Source organism: Lynx rufus, unplaced genomic scaffold (genome assembly GCF_022079265.1).
Source record: "Lynx rufus isolate CCGP_SWC_20201006 ecotype Redwood Valley unplaced genomic scaffold, mLynRuf1.p SCAF_3, whole genome shotgun sequence".
NCBI classification, from domain to species: domain Eukaryota; kingdom Metazoa; phylum Chordata; class Mammalia; order Carnivora; family Felidae; genus Lynx; species Lynx rufus.
In genome coordinates, this window is record NW_025814845.1 from 41,778,938 (window position 1) to 41,795,449 (window position 16,512).

General features: G+C 37.8%; 1 pseudogene; it reads right to left on the reverse strand.

Annotated features, from left to right (window-relative positions):
* Positions 1–7,485: 7,485 nt before the first annotated feature.
* LOC124520686 (60S ribosomal protein L7a-like) lies at positions 7,486–8,312 on the reverse strand (annotated as a pseudogene).
* Positions 8,313–16,512: the final 8,200 nt, after the last annotated feature.

The window sequence follows — 16,512 nt, forward strand, 5'->3', positions numbered from 1 at the left end:
AAAGTATCTTGAAAGGCCTAAATAAATGGAAAGACATTCATGTTCATGGATAGGAAAAATTAATATTGTAAATATTAATATTGTAAAGATGTCTATACTACCCAAAGCAACTACAGATTCAGTGCAATCTCTATTATAATTCCAACAGCTTTTTTTTTTAGCAGAAATGGGCAAGTCAGTCCTCAAAATCATAGAATTGCAAGAGGGTCTGAATAGTCAAACAATCTTGAAACAGAGGTACAAAGCTGAAGGACTCACACCTCCTAATTTCAAAACTTATTACAAAGCTACAGTAATAAAAAATTATGGAACTGGCATAAGGATAACCATATAGACCAATGGGATAGAATTGAGAATTCAAAAATAATCCAAACATCTATGGTCAACTGATTTTTGATAAGGGTGTCAAATTCATTCAAAGAGGAAAGAATAATCTCTTAAACAAATGGTGCTAGATAACTGGATATCCCCAAGCAAGGAATGAAGCCCCTATCTTACAGCATACACAAAAGTCACCCTAAAATGGGTTAAAGACTTCAATGTAACACCTGCCACCATAAAATTCCTAGAAGAAAATATAGGAGTAAATTTTCAGGACCTTGGATTTGGCAAGGTCTTACACTATCAAAAGTATGAGTAACAGAAGAAAAAAATTGATTGGATTCATCAAAATTGTTTTTTACCAAAGGACATTATCAAGAAAATGAAAAACCAAAAAATGGGAGAAAATATTTGCAAATCATATACCTGATAACAGTTTAATAACCAGAATATATAAATAACTCCTGCAACTCAGTATCAAAAAGACAAACAACCCAACTTAAAAATGGCTCAAATAGACATTTCTCCAAAGAAGATATACAGTAAGCATAAGAAAAGATACTCAACATCATTAGCTACAGGGAAATACAAATTAAAACCACAATGAGATACCACTTTGCACCTACTAGGATGACTTTCAAAACAAAAAACAGAAAACAAGTATTGTTAAAGATGTGGAGGATCGGTGCCCTCAATGTAAAATGGTACATGTTTACATTGTTTGTGGGGATGTAAAATGGTACAGCCCCTGTAGAAAACAGTTTTATACTTCCTCAAAAAGGTAAACACAAAATTACCAAATGACCCAGCAATTTCACTCCTAGGTATATACCCAAAGGAATTGAAAGCAGGGGCTTGAATAGATGTTTATACACCAGTGTTTACTGCAGCATTATTTGCAACAGCCAAAAGATGGAAACAACCCTAGTATATATCAGCAGATGAATAGAGACACTAAATGTGGTCTACCCATACAGTGGAATGTTATTCTGCCGTAAAAAGCATTGATGTTCTGGTGCATCGGAACATGTTGAGAATGTGCTAAGTAAAATATCAGACACACACAAAAAAACAAATATTGTATGATTCTACTTATATGAAATACCTAGAATAGGGAATTTAGAAATAGAAAGTAGATAGGAGGTTACCAGGGGTTGGGCAGAGCCCAAAATGGGGAGTTGTTGCTGAATGGTTACAGAATTTCTGTTTGGGATAAAGAAAAAGGTTTGGAAATAGATGGTGGTGATGGTTGTACAACATTGTGCATGTAATTATGCTGAATTGTACAATTACAAAATGGTCAAGAAGGTAAATTTAATGTTATATATATTTTACCATAATTTAAAAAATAATAATGTAATATGCTACAAGTCATTGAATTGTACACTTTAAATGGATGAATTGTATATAAATTATATCTCAATAAAGCTGTTAAAAAAAAGGACTACCTTTAGTCTATTAGAAGAAAACATGATTGAATTTTTTATGAACTGAGAGTGGGGAAAAACTGCTAGCTGTCACTCACATCCAGAAATAACAAAGAAAAAGTGATTAATTTAACTACATACATATAAGAAGACTTTGCATGAAAAAAACTATAAATAATCAAATAACAAATGACAAATTTGGAAAAATGCAAATTATAACAATATACTAATATTTTTCATAAATAGAGTTCTCCTAACTTGAGGGATTAAAAAGACCAACAATGCAATTTGCTAAAATATTAGGAAATGAGGGGCACCTGCGTGGCTCAGTTAAGTGTCGGACTCTTGATTTTGGCTCAGGTCATGATCTCACAGTTTGTGAGTTCAAGCCCCACGTTGGGCTCCATGCTGACAGGGCAGAGCCTGCTTGGATTCTCTCTCTCCCTCTCTTTCTCTCTCTCTCAAAATAAATAAATAAACTTTAAAAAATAAGGAAATGATACAAACAGACATTTCATAAAAAAGAATTGCAAATGATATTTAACCATATGAAAAGATGCTTAACCTTGCCCATGAAAAGAGAAATTTAAATTAAATCTACAATGTGATCTTGTTTTTCACCTATTAGATTGGCAAAAACCCAAAACTTTAACAGTATTTCGCTGGAAATGGGAAAACAGTTCCTCTCATTCATTGCTGTTGGAAATGCAAAAGGGTACAAATCCTATAGGAAAAGAATTTGGCAATATTTTACGAAGTTACATATACATTTACTCTTTGACCCAACAAATTAATTTTTTCTCCAGGACTCTATCCCAGAGATATTTTAGCAAAGATATAGAATGACACATGCATAAGGCATGTGACCTTGTTTATAAGAACAAAACTTTCAAATAACTCAAATATCCATTACTAGAAGATGAATTGCATAAACTATGGCACTAACACACAATACAGTATCATGCAGCAGTACAAAGTAGAAAATAGTGAACGTTTCAGGTGCACGCTGAGTGGGCTGTTGGCATGGGAAGCTGTAGGTGGGCTAATTAGAAGTAGGGTATCCTAGGTGATTGACTAAAGACACATATTTGGCTTTCTCCAGTTGGTCCTAAGTTAGAAGTGGAGGCCAAAATAAGGGAAGTTGTCAATTATTAATCAAGTCCAGGCCATTTGGGGCCCATTGCTACAGGGTTATTATTTGACTTTCTAGACTGACTGCTACAAACAGTAGTTTGACTTCCTAGATGGGTTATTGCACTTACTAGGTTGGCTTCCTAAGACGGTTGCTGCAAGTCAGAGTTCTATTTCCACATGTAGCCTGGCCATTGCCCATTGCCCATTTACATATTCAGAAATATCTTTTGTTTTTAATGTTTATTTGTTTTTGAGAGAGAGAGACAGAGACAGAGACAGACATGAGTGGGAGAGGGGCAGAGAGAAATGAAAATAAAATCCGAAGCAGGCTCCAGGCTCTGAGCTGTCAGCACAGGGCCCTACGCAGGGCTTAAATCAATGAGCCATGGGATCATGACCTGAGCCAAAGTTGGAAGCCTAACCAACTGAGCCACATGGGCACCCCATATTCAGAAATATCTTAATTATGGTGGTAGTCACATGACTATATCTTGTCAAAATCCACTGAACCTAAACCATATTCTGAAGTTTAAATTGTTAGTCGTAATATCGGTAATGTTATTTTGACACAATTATGAGAGTATTGAGTATTATAAGATAAAGCATATGTTACGTTAATGTCATTAGAAACTGAGATTTCAAGCTTAAGAGAGAGAATACACAAGAATAAAAATCAAAGAAATTAAAACCCTGAAGGAGTAAATTTAGCTGCAAATATTAGTATAAACTTATTAATAGAAACTGATCTTTTAAAAAATAAGCACGCATTTTCTAGATTTGTCCACTCAGACCTTGAAACAAAGACATCACGAGCAACGAGCATCTTAGCATTCAGGAGTCATCTATAAATACTATTCCTTTTTTTTTTTTTAATGTTTATTTACTTTTTGAGTGAGAGAGAGAGAGAGAGAGAGCATGTGCACAAGCAGGGGGAGGGGCAAAGAGTGAGGGAGGCAACCAAGCAGGCTCCACACTATCAGCACAGAGATGGGGTTCGAACTCAAGAACCATGAGAACATGATCTGAGCCAAAAGCAAGAGTCAGACCCTTAACCCACTAAGCCACCCAGGTGCCCTATAAATACTATTTCTTACTGAAAAGAATGAAGACTGCTTAGAGAAATTACTGATTCTAGGCCTGGGCAAAAAATGTACAAGGTGAACATGGGACATCCTGATACACCAGGAAGAAAGGAAGCTATCAGAGTTGATTGGGGTCAGTCAAAGGACACAGGAGCCAATTTGAAGTAGCTCCCACTGGCCTAGGGTGAAGAAATCTGAGCATAACAAAGAAAATGACTATAACAGAATGAAACAGCAAATATATATGAATTTCATAATACTAAAAAAACCTCATTTATTGTCATTGGAACATCTGAAATTGATAAAGGAAAGATTCAAGCATATATCCAGACTTTTCTGTAGGAACTGTATTTCAGGTAATACATGATAGAAGATTTAAAGAAGAATTCCAAATAATAAATGCAGTAGGACTGCTGGAACTAGAAAATTGCCATTTTACAATCTCTAATGAAATAATGGATTTAGGCAACAATTCTCAATGACTGTTAAAACCATCAGGGGAAAGCTTATGGGGAACTTTGTAATGAAGGAACCAAGGTGACACCACCTGAACCCAATAAGCAATCTTAGTATCACTACAAATGAGTCAGCCAGCCTCAAGTACTCATGATGTGATGAAGTACGAAGTGCCCAGCGCCACCAGTGGAGGAGTCCTACTTAAAAAATGAACCTGAATCCAATCAATCTTCTAGGTCTAGCCACTGGATTAAGGAAATATGGAGAAGGAAGGCATAAGCTAAATGACACCCAAATACAGAATGTGAAATTCTGTAGCACCGGTGACGTGGTTTCTCTAACAAATCAATTTTTTTTTAAGTGTGGAGAGTGGGGAGGAGCACTGTTTATGATTATCTTATTTCTTAAAAGAAACTTAAGAAATATAATATCCAAATACACGTGGACCTGGTTTGGACCTGATTTGAATATACCAAGTATAAAAAGACAGTTTTTAAACAGGGAAATATGAATTTTTAGAGTATGACATTAATAATTAATGTTAATTTTGTTAAGTCTGATAAGGATGTGGTGGGTATGTTTTATTAAAAAGTCCTTATATGATGAGCATAGGGGAAGAGAAGGAAAAATAAGATAAAAACAGAGAGGGAGGCAAACATTAAGAAACTCTTAAATACAGAGAACAAACTGAGGGCTGCTGGAGGGAAGGTGGGTGGAGGGATGGATTAAATGGTGATGGGCATTAAGGAGGGCATTTGTTGGGATAAACACTGGGTGTTAGTGTAAGTGATGAATCACTGAGTTCTACTCCTGAAACCATTATTTTACTATATGTTAACTAACTTGGATTTACATTTTAAACAGTGACAGGGGAAAAAAAGTCCTTATAAATTAGATAAGATAATTATATGCTAGGAGATTTACTGGTGAAATGTCATGGAGTGGGGATTTATTTTCAAATACCCCAGGTTTAGCTCAGGTCAGGATCCCAGGTTGTAGGATAGAGCCCCATGTCAGACTCCACATTGAATGTGGAGCCTACTTAAGAGTCTCATTCTCTCTCTCTCTCTCATTCTCTCTCTCTCCTTCTTCCCCTCTTCCCCACTTGCACTCTCTCTCTCTATCTCTAAAATAGAAAAATATGTATAGGATTGGCATAGTCTTACTGAAATTGGATTATGAATCCATGGGAGTTTATTATACCAGTCTCTCTACTTTTGTGTACATTTAAAATTTTTCATAATAAAACATTTAAAAATACTTGCATCTATCATTCTGAAACAAAGGTTGAAGATCACTTTGAAATACCATTGTCCTATAAAAGGAGGCAGAGTTCCTTGAGTAGGGCTGGGCAGGGAAAATACCAGATGAATCCAGAACATCTTGCGTGGTGCCAGAGGATCAAGAAGCACTCAAAAAAAAAAAAAAAAAACAACAACAACAACAACAAAAAAACAACAAAACATGGATGAGGGAAAAAGACTCAGGAGACTTGAAATAGATCCCAATGGCCAGGGCTGGAACAATTTGAACAAAACTAATAATGGAAGTATTGGAACACAACCCAAAGAATAAAGTAAATATTAAAAAAAAAAAAAGGGTAAAGTAAGTATCTATGAGCACATACTGATAGAAATGAATGAATGAGGGGAGAACGGAAAACTTTTCCTTATAGTATAATTCCAAATAATAAAAGCAGAAGGAATGAAGGAAACTAATAAATATATAACTAATAAATATAGAAAAATAAGAGAAGTAGAAAATCACCATTAAAACATGCAATAATAATTGCTGTGGGCAAGACCAACAGATGAATGCTAAAATTAGTGAGTGAAAGTTTAAAGAGAAATAGGATGTTTTCACAGCCTCAGAGTGTTTCCCTTAAAATATTCATTGACTAAAAAGGGGAAAAAATAAGAATTTTACAGTGGCAGATACCATAGACACCCCCTTAGCCAGGGAATCAAGGTTAACATCACCCATAGTAATAATGGGACATATCAGTGTTGTGTGCCCGACATGTTGCAGAGAAAGGCACATCACCTCTGTACTATTCTTCCCCCAAATCCATAACATTATTATAACCACAAGAAAACATCAGACAAATCCAAATTCTCTGAGAGACATTCTACAAGGTAACACTCTTCAAAAGTATCAAGGTCATGAAAGATAAGGAAAGATTGAGTGTACTAGTTTGCTAGGGCTGCCATAACCAAGTACCACAAACTGGCGGAGCTTATGCAACAGAAATTTATTGTCTCACAGGTCTGGAGGCCAGAAGTCTCAGGTCAAAATGTCATCAGGATAGGCTCCTTCTGAGAGCTGAGAAGGAGGGATTTGTTCCAGGTCTCTTTCCTTGGCTTGTAGATGGCCACCTTCTCCTGGGGCCTCCACATCATCTTCCTTCTGTACACATCTGGGGCTACATGGCCTCTTTTCATGAGGACAACAGTCATATTGGATTAAGGCCCGGGGTGCCTGGGTGGCTCAGTCGGTTAAGCGTCCGACTTCGGCTCAGGTCATGATCTCGCGGTCCGTGAGTTCGAGCCCCGCGTCGGGGTCTGTGCTGACAGCTCAGAGCCTGGAGCCTGTTTCAGATTCTGTGTCTCCCTCTCTCTGACCCTCCCCTGTTCATGCTCTGTCTCTCCCTGTCTCAAAAATAAATAAATGTTAAAAAAAAATTTAAAAATAAATAAAAATAAAAAATAAACATATTGGATTAAGGCCCATTCTAAGGACCTCATTTTAACTTGATTACCTCTAAAAAGGCCCTATTTCTAAATAAGGTCATATTCTGAGGTGCCTGGAGCTTAGAGCTTCAACAAATGAATTTGTTGTGTAAGGGGAGACACAAATTCAACCCCTAACACTTATGAACAGATGGCTTAAGGGGATGTGACAACTCAGTGCATTGTGGGATCCTAGAATGGATCCTGGAACAGAAAAGAGATATTGGTGGAAAAACTGGCAAAATCTGAATAAGATCTCTAATTTAGTTAGTGATATTATACTAAGGTTAATTTTTTTTGAAACAGAACTTTTTATTACTTTTATGTACAGACAATTCAACAGCACCCACTTAGCCCAGTTTGGTGGCCAGTACTTTAGCCTTTGCCTTTTCCAACTTAGCAATTCGAGCCACTGACTTTGGACCCAGGATATTGCCTCCCCGGCAATGGTGGATCTCATCATATCTGTCATTGTAATTGGTCCTAATGGCTTCCACCAGCTTAGCCAGAGCTCTTTTGTCTTTGGAGTTTACCTGTATGAAGGCAACAGTGGTGCAGGTCTTCCTGTGGAGCAGACGCCCCAGCCTGGCCTTCCCCTTGATGATGCAGTAGGGAACACCCATCTGATGACACAGGCAGGCAGAAAGACAACCAGCTCAATGGGATCCAATCATGTACAATCACTACTAGCTAAGCCTTCTTGTTTCCCACCAAGCTGGTGATGGTTTTAACCCCAGCTCGAAGGACAGGCAGCCTCTGAGTGGGGACATCCCCTTTGCTGGCAGCTTTCTTCTCAGCCTGGGCCAACAATCTCTGCTTCTTCTCTTGCTTTGTCTCTGGTATGTACCTGTGGGCCAGCTTAAGCAGTTGAGTAGCTGTTTGGCGTTCCAAGGCCTGGGTAAACTGGTTAATCGCAGGAGGCACTTTTAGACATTTATAAAGAATAGCCCACTGCCGCTGCAGCTGGATGTAATGGGGCCATTTGACAAAGCAGGTGAGGTCCCTTTTGGGCTGGATGTCCTGTCTGATGCCAAAATTATTGGGCTTTTTCTCCTTTTCTCAAACAGGGGATTGACCATCTTCTTGGCCTACTGCTTCTTCACAACAGCAGGGGCCAGGGCTACCTTCTTTCCCTTGACATTCTTTCCTTTTGGCATCTTGGATGGCTGGAAGAGAGAGCTAAGGTCAATTTCTTTTTTTTTTTTTTAATTTTTTTAACGTTCATTTATTTTTGAGAGAGACAGAGTGTGAGCAGGGATGGGGCAGAGAGAGAGGGAGACACAGAATCTGAAGCAAGCTCCAGGCTCTGAACTGTCAGCACAGAGCCCGATGCGTGGCTCAAACCCACCAAACATGAGATCATGATCTGAGCAGAAGATGGACGCTCAACTGACTGAGACACCACCCAGGTGCCCCTAAGGTTCATTTCTTAGTTCTGAGAATTGTAATATGGTTATATGAGATGTTAGCATTGGGGGAAGCTGGATAAAAAATGTGGAGCTCCCTGTACTATCTTTGCAATTTCTCAGGAAGGCTAAATGTTTTCTAAAATAAATTTTTTAAAGCCCTATATAAGTTGGTTTCTATGAAGTAGCTAAAAGATGAACAAGGCCATCATATACAGACAGCATCAAAATGTGGAAAAATGAGTTAGTGGTGTCTCACTCTCTGAAACCAAGTTACTTACTTGCCTAGTTGCATTGAAAATGGAAATACTGTCTAGCTGAGTACAACCTTGAGTACACCTTTTAGTCAAAACAGGCAGTTCAAATGATGATATGCTGGAAAAATCTCATATATCCCGTGCCAAGTCTTATGCTGTCCTTTCCAACTAATAAAAACCAATCCATATAGCTCACATGTTTGCTTCTCAGGTAAAGAGTTCAGATTGTGGTTAACAAAAGTGACCACTTCCTATATTGGAGTGATGTCTTTATGGAAGAGAATAAAGATAGTATCTTATTCACCTTTGGATTATACACAGGAGGCACTCAAGATCTATGTATTTGTTTTCTTGATATGTAATTCTTATAAAGGAATCTGACTTTTTAGGTACTTACTAAAAAGCTGATCACATTAGCATTATTTTGTTTCCTCTCTCTCCCCTTTGCTTTTTCTGTGTTCTTTTTTCCACTCTTTTTTTAGTTTAATTCCTCATCAAGCTAAATGTCTTATTTCTCTACCCTCTGTTTTGTTTTAGACAGTGAGAGAGAGAGAGAGGGAGAGAGAGAATGGGGGAGGGGGAAAAAGAAGAGAGAATCTCCAGCAGTCTCCACACTCAGGGTGGAGCTAGACATGGGGTTTGATCTCATCATCCTAGGACATGACCTGAGCCAAATTCAAGAGTCAAACACTTAACTGATTGAGCTACCCAGGCACCCCTCTCTATACTCTGTTCTTAAATATGTTTTCTTGTACTCCTCTTTACCTTAGCCACCGTAAACAGTTTGAAACTCCCACAGCATAGTTGCCAAGACCAGCAGAGTCACCCATATGAGCATTCAGGTTGCACACCACACAAGAGCACCACATCTAAAGGGGAATTTTGGATCACTCAGCTGAGTTCTGGAGCAGTGGGGGAGGCTCCTCCTCCATAAACCCTCATGTGCACTCATGGAAATCAGTTACCTAGCACACACTCTACCCTTGACTACATTCTAAGCATCAGGAGGTAACAGCTATTTTCACACTAATGCCATATAACAAACAACTATAAATTGGAATGGCCTAAAAACAATAAGTATCCAGCTCTTTCTCATGCATTTTTAGGTTTACTGAAATATGGCTGATCTAGGCTGGGCTTGGCTAAATGGGACCGGGGTGGCATCCAACTTTAGGTTGAGTTCAGGTTTGCTCAACATCTCTCTTCCTCCTTTGACCACTGACTACCCAAAACTTTTTCTTCTTGTGGTCAAAGACAGAAAAGCTTTGAAAGAAAATTTTTTTAAAGACATGTCCAATTGCACAAGCACATTTCAAAGTTCTGCTCATATAATGTCCACTAGCAAACCAAGTCAAAGCAAGTAATTAGGCCAAGTCCAAAGTCAAATTGCAGGCCAGTCTACTCCACTCACCATGAGATCGTATCAAGAATATAAATGTATATAATAGGAATATAGGTGAGTAATAGATACCAATACCACAATCTAACAAACTTCTGTTGGAAGCCTGAGTCCTTCTGGCTTTGTTTCCTCACCTAGATGGATATAGGGAGGCTGGATGGAAGCACAGAATGCATTATGTCTGCCTGGGCTCTGGAAATCTCTCTCAGGAGGAGTTATTCAGGTTGTGCAATAATATACTATCTAAAATTAAAAAAATTTATTTAAAAAAATTAAAAGGTGTGCTTTATTAAGTTCATACCAAGGCATTGCATGGGCAAGAGAGTGATAGCCTCACAAGGTGGATACGCCCAGTGGTCATCAGTTTTCATTCCAAGGTCCTTTAAGACATGATGAAAAGCTGTTCCTCTTTGGGTTCCTCATGGCACATAATACAGGGCCTGCCCCCACAGCTGTTTTACAAATAAAAAAGTTAGATTTCATTTTGAAAACCAGATTTATTTTTTATAACAAGGAGACCTAAATTTTAAAGGTATTTCTTTTTTTGACTTTTTTTTTATTTTTGTCATACTTCCCATTTGCAAGTGATACACATTTTTTTATCCTTAAGCAAGTAGCAAATAAGTCTATGATCTTGCAAGTCCACTAACTTGTTACCCTTGAAGGCTAGCTGTGGGAAGAACTTGGAAACTTTCAGTTCTTGAATAAGTGGAGCCAAGTCCTGATAAAAGAGAACTGATGGACACTTTGGCTACTTGTTTCCACAAACTCTGAGAATATTTCATTCATGATATGAGAGCAGCCATTTTTCCCTTCTTGGGAAAGTTTGAGCCAGGAGATTATTAATTACTATAATTATTTCTCAGATATTATATGTATGAATGCTTAAAGGGACACATTTTTTCAGTCTTATGTAGAATTTTTAATCATCCAATTCTCTATTTTTAAAAATCCTATTAAAAGAAAACATCAGTAAGAATAATGAAGATTTCTAGGGGCTGGGGGAAGAGGGTGAGGGGGAGTTATTGTTTAATGGGTACAGAGTTTCAGTTTTGCAAGATGAAAAGTTAGGGAGATGAACCTTGGTGCTGGTTGCACAACAATATGAATGTACTTCATACCACTGAACTGTACACTTAAAATAGTTAAGATGGTAAATTTTATGTTAGGTACATTTTATCACAATTTTTAAAAATTGGGGAAAAAAGAAAAACATTATTGGAAATGTTAAGAAAATGAATAATCCACTATGCTTCCAAAATTTTTCCTACCTTAAACAACTCTTAAATGAATAACCAGACAATATAAAAATCATAAACTGTACTGGGGCTCTTGAGTGGCTCAGTTGGTTAAGACTCTGACTTCAGCTCAGGTCATGATCTCATGGTTCATGAGTTAGAGCCTCAAAACCGGCTCTCTGCTGTCAATGCAGAGCCCACTCTGGATCCTTTGTCTCCCGCTTTCTCTCTGCCCCTCCCCCACTAGTGCTCACACACTAGCGCTCTCTCTCAAAAACAAACACTAAAAATATATACTGTATATTTAAAAATCATAAACTGCCCTGATAATTAACACTGATAAGAATATTAAGTCAAACAAAACACTTGTAATTCTCCACCAGTACTGATATTGACAAGCTCCATTTGTTTTACTGTCAAGAAAATATAAAATACATTTTGTAGGCATCCATAGATTTCAGAAAGAAGTCCCTTATTTCAACCATGCTGATGGAAACTTATTTCAGGTGGGCTAACTTTTTATTGATGGCTGGTCCTAATATCAAGTTTTTGTACATTGTTCTTGTATAACCATTCCAGGCTGGACAATTCCCTGCAGGCCACATTTACTGAATCTCTCATGACAGTTGTACTTTCCTATTTCATGGTTTGACTATCCCTTTTTTGCTCACTACCAATTTTAAATATTCTGCCTGGAAGACTGAAGTTAATGTGAAAAAATAGGTAATAAGCTTACTATAGAAATACTGGATTTTATATACACTTCTAAGAGGAAAAAAAGTCTTGGGGACTCATTTCATACCTCTTCTAGGAAGTCCTTGATCTCAAGGGAGTTGATTAATGGTAAAAATTAATTATCTATACTCCCTGCCCCTGAATAATGATAGTAACAACAGTCTTACCTTTGTATAGTTTAAGTGCTACTTACTAGAAAGTTACTTATTGACTATTTTTAATAAAGCCTTATTACTTAGTATATATGAAAATATATCTTTCCTTTGAATTTAATCCATAAAAACGATAAACAATTTAATAATGTCTTGGGATAAAGGAGGGATATAAGTTTGAAGCAGATGGAGTATTCAACATTAAAACTGATTTTTAGCAAAAATGAGTATGGTCAAGCCCATGTACTCATTTATATTTCCCTTAATTTGCTTATGCTTCTAGGGTGCAGGTCTAGGCTTGCCAGTGGCATTGTTTCTGAGTTCCCCAAGTGCAGAGAGGAGAAAAATCCTATGTCCATTACCTGATCCGAGTATATTAACAAAGTCATGCTGAGAATTATTTACCTCTACTTCAAGTCAAAATATGTATATTTTGGTCCATGGTGGCCAATTCCCAGAAGAGATTCAGAATTAGATGAGAGATGATCTCTGCATTCCTGAGAGAATTTCTCTGAATGTGTACAGGAAACTTAGCACCACGCCCTTTATTGTAATATCACCCCACAATATGTGCATTGAATAAAGCAACTGTATTTAAAAAAGCTTGAGAAGGGATACAGGAGTGCTGATGCATAGGGGGAATTGTACCCCAATGTTTATAGCAGCACTTTCAACAATAGCCAAATTATGGAAAGAGCCTAAATGTCCATCAACTGACGAATGGATAAAGAAGATGTGGTTTATATATACAATGGAATACTACTTGGCAATGAGAAAGAATGAAATCTGGCCACTTATAGCAATGTGGATGGAACTGGAGAGTGTTATGCTAAGTGAAATAAGTCAGGCAGAGAAAGATACCATATGTTTTCACTCATATGTGGATTCTGAGAAACTCAACAGAAGACCAGCGGGGAGGGGAAGGGGGAAAAAAAAGTTACAGAGAGGGAAGGAGTCAAACCATAAGAGACTCTTAAATACTGAGAACAAACTGAGGGTTGATGGGGGGTGGAGAAGAGGGGAAAGTGGGTGATGGGCATTGAGGAGGGCACCTGTTGGGATGAGCACTGGGTGTTGTATGGAAACCAATTTGACAATAAATTATATTTAATATTAAAAAATTAATGTTAAAACCTTTATAAAAAAAAAAGCTTGAGACACAATGTGATTCTGCAAGCCAATCTTTGCCTTCCTTGTATCTGTATGTGTTACTGTATTATTTTCCTATGTTGTTCAAATGTGTATCTGTTATCTAGCTAATATTTATTTTTGATATTTATTTAATTAATGGTGATACAGGTAGTTCTCATTCTCATTTAGTGGCTCCCTGACTTCCTCCTAAAGAGCTGCAAAAAAATGAAAAGTATTATCAGAGGATACTTACATCTGCTTCTAATAAAAACTAAAACAAACACCAATTACTATGTGCATAATAGTAGACACTATTCTGTCATCCTGATACTTCTAAAGCCATTTATAAAGAAAGAATCTGGAAAGTGGAGCACAGTGATTCTCATTGTTCCAAAAAAAAGAAAAAAATTACTTGGATTTCTTTGTGTTCATACTCATGGCCTGACAGCTCTGAGAAATTGTTCTTGCTTCCTTAGACAGAAATGTGCATAATTGAATCATAATAAAACAATGCTAAGAAAAAGAAAAGAGAAAAATCCAAGTAACTGACATACTAAAAGTCCCCAAATTTAGAAATAAGGAAAAAATGAAATTATATAAACTCATAGGATTTCTTCAAACATATAAAGACCTCTTGGCCTCATACTTAATCAAAATCAATCAGACTTAAATTAAGGGACAGGTGGACTGCCGTACAAGTGGGTCATGCGAAAGTTCACTTGTGTGAGATCTATGGTTTCTCACTAAACAAAGTCCACAAAGCCAGTTGTGCTATCCACTCATTGGTGTTTCATCAGGCAGAGCCCTGGAGACAGCAGCACACTTCTGTTCTTCCTCCCTCAGGGATTTTAAGCATGGAGAAAGGGATTCCCCTCCTGCCTCCAAAATGTGGAAAATAAGTGCAGCTTACTCTGAGTGCTCTGAGATCATTAAGAATCCACAAGTTTCACACCTCTGCTTTATCGGAGCATAGTATCAAGGGAGGAAACAATTAACTTCAGTAATCCTGCCAATATTGTTATCATCAATATTCACTACTCTTGGCCATTTGGAAGAAACTTTTCCCTTGGAGCTTTTTAATGATAGAAAAATTATTTCATGCTATCCAAACATGAGATTGCTGATTGCCTCATATATGTCAGTATATGTGGCCTTCTGTCTATGAAAAGGAAGCAAGATCTCGGAGCCTGAGTGACTACTATACATTTTTTAAGAACATCAATATACCCAATTTAATCTTCTAAATCAATGAATAACAGCTATCAGTTATTGAGTGCTTACTATGTGCCAAGCACTATGCCAAGTGCTTTATAAGAAATATCTCAGCAAATTTCATGACAGTCCCAAAAGATGGGGATTATTATTTTGAATTTACAAATGAGGAAACTGAGGCTCAGAAGAATTAAGTAATATACCCTGTGGTCATTAAACCAGTAAAGACCAGACTTGAACCTACTTGTGCATGACCCAGTGATGATGTATTTCCATCAGTTTATGTTGTGTCTCAGGTCCGCTTGATGCAGAGGATTATAGTAACATAAAGGGATATTCATTAAAATACTACTACTACATGCTTACTATGTGTCTTAGGCTAAATAATGAATCTGTGCCTCCAGTTTCTAGTCTTAAAATGAGGATAATAAAGATTCTTACCTCACGGGACTGTTGTAAAGACTAAATTAATCAATACACGTAAAGCACTTAGAATAGTACATAGAACATAATAAGTGCATTGGTATGAGTTCTAGGAACTAGAAATACATCAGTGAACAAAAAAAATAAAACTCCTCACCCTCATAAAGCTTCATTCTAGAGAAAGAGAAAGAGCAAGTAAACAAATAACATATATGTCAGGATGTAATGTTATAGTATTCCAGGATGTAGTAAGAACCATGAAGAAAAACAAAGCAAAAATGGAAGATAAAGAATGCTAAGTTGGGATGCTATTTTAAATAGGGCTATTGTGGAAGCCCTCATTGAGGTAACATCTAAGCAAAGACTTGAAAAGGATGCAGTAATGAGCCATGCAGATATTTAATGGAAGATCATTCCAAGCAGAGGGAAAGGCAAGTGCAAAGGTCCAGTTTGCCTGGACCTTTCATGGAACAAGGAGGTCTAAGGAACTGAACTCAAGTGGTCAACTGGAGTAGTCCCAGTGGACAGAGAAAGGAGCAGATAGTGTAGGGTCTTGTAGGTCATTGTAAGAACTTTGGTTTTTACTCTGGAGTGACTGGATGATCCTGAGCAAAGGGTAACACAATTTGACTCTTGACTCATGTTTTAAAAAGGATCACTCTGGAGGCTGTGTTAAGAATAGACTGTAGGGGGGCGCCTGGGTGGCGCGGTCGGTTAAACGTCCGACTTCGGCTCAGGTCACGATCTCGCGGTCCGTGAGTTCGAGCCCCGCGTCACGCTCTGGGCTGATGGCTCAGAGCCTGGAGCCTGTTTCCGATTCTGTGTCTCCCTCTCTCTCTGCCCCTCCCCCGTTCATGCTCTGTCTCTCTCTGTCCCAAAAATAAATAAACGTTGAAAAAAAAATTAAAAAAAAAAAAAAAGAATAGACTGTAGGGAGATAAGGGTAGAAAAACAGAGAGCATAGGAGGCTGCAAGGGACAATATGGACAGCAGTAATTCAGGAGAGACATGATACTGTCAATAATCAAGGAAAGAGTAGCCATGGAGATGGTGAGAAGTGGTCAGATTCTGGATGTACTTTGAAGGTAGAACCAATACAATTTCTTGAAAGATTGGATGTGGAATGTGAGAGAAAGAGAGGAGTCAAGGACTGGCCTGAACAGCTGCAAAGACAGAGATACCTTTAACCCGAATAGAGAAAACTGAGAGAGAAGCTGTGTTTATTTTTTTTTAATGTTTTATTTATTTTTGAGAGAGAGAGAGAGAATGAGCAGGGCAGGGGCAGAGAGAGAGGGAGACACAGAATCCAAAGCAGACTCCAGGGTCTGAACTGTCAGCACAGAACCCGACGCAGGGCTCCAACCCATGAACCTTGAGATCACGACGTGAGCTGAAGTCGGACACTTAACT